The sequence below is a fragment of the Colobus angolensis genome, unplaced genomic scaffold (genome assembly GCF_000951035.1).
Source record: "Colobus angolensis palliatus isolate OR3802 unplaced genomic scaffold, Cang.pa_1.0 Scaffold131, whole genome shotgun sequence".
Taxonomy (NCBI): domain Eukaryota; kingdom Metazoa; phylum Chordata; class Mammalia; order Primates; family Cercopithecidae; genus Colobus; species Colobus angolensis.
The window spans coordinates 5,285,063-5,286,080 of NW_012114364.1; the positions used below are offsets into that span (position 1 = coordinate 5,285,063).

Sequence of the window (1,018 nt, forward strand, 5' to 3'; positions counted from 1 at the left end):
CCCCCTCCCCACCACCACCACACACACACCCATTTTTCTCCTCCCAGCCTTTTTGCAAGCCTCTTTGCTTGCTTCAGTTGGCCGGGAGAACCAACCTGCTGGGAGCCGGTGAGGACGCTACAGCATCTTCTCTCCTCACTTGCCTCGTGCGGTGGTTGCTACTCCTCCTCCTCAGTCTCTTCCCCTCCTCCTCCTTGGCAGCCACCACCTCCTCTTCCTCTGGAACAAGGGCTTCCCCTGGAAGCTGCTGCAGTGGTTTCCACCGGCCCTTAAATAAATTCTGAAGTAATCACGTCTTTGCTCTCCTCCTCACGCACACGCGCCCGCGGATACACTCGTCTCCCCCAGAGCCGCTCCCGGGCTGCCGAGGCTCGCTCTGCTCCCAGTGGCCCCTGCGAAGGCAAGGGCCAGGGATGGGCAAAGTAGGAAGGGGGCACACTCTACCCCTCCTGGGCTTCTTTCACACAATGGGCTCTACAGCCTTCGCTCGTGTCAGTCTGAGCTGGTGCGGATGGGAACGGACTTGGGCACCTTTTGGCTCCCAGGTCTTCTGTGCTTGTCATTTCTTTAAGCAGTTTTCTTCCCACTGGGCCAGGACATGGTAGTCATGGTTGTAGGGACCTGAGCCAATCTAGGGTGTGGCGGCATCTGTCATTTCTCATTACCTCTTCAGTTCTTCTTCATTCATATTGTTTTGGTAATGAGAATTGTATGTTAAGTATTCCGTGCCCCAGTAAATTTTAGCTTTGAGCAGAGTCTGGTCTCTCCATCGCGCTCCAGTCCCCCTTGTATCTCCACCTCCCTTTACCTACCCCCTTTTCTTTCTGCTGCTGCTGTCCATTCATACAGACTGAGGAAGCAGGAGACAAAATCAGTACCTACTCTGAGCAGAAAGGGAACGTTTCTGTGAGGGAGAGTCACGAATCCTGGGTTTCGTGAAAATGAAGAGGACGTGCATGAAGGAATTGGAGAAGGATTACACACTGAATATAATTTGGGGGTTAGTGAAAATATTCTG

At 53.2% G+C, this 1,018-nt stretch overlaps 1 protein-coding gene across 1 annotated transcript in view; it reads right to left on the reverse strand.

Annotated features, from left to right (window-relative positions):
- Window positions 1–146, reverse strand: part of PPFIA2 (protein tyrosine phosphatase, receptor type, f polypeptide (PTPRF), interacting protein (liprin), alpha 2) — a 514,858-nt gene extending 514,712 nt beyond the window's left edge. The window contains exon 1 of the mRNA XM_011934119.1: window positions 96–146. The gene's annotated coding sequence lies outside the window, so the exon portion shown is untranslated. The remainder of the gene's footprint in view (window positions 1–95) is intronic.
- Between the last annotated feature and the right edge of the window lie 872 nt (window positions 147–1,018).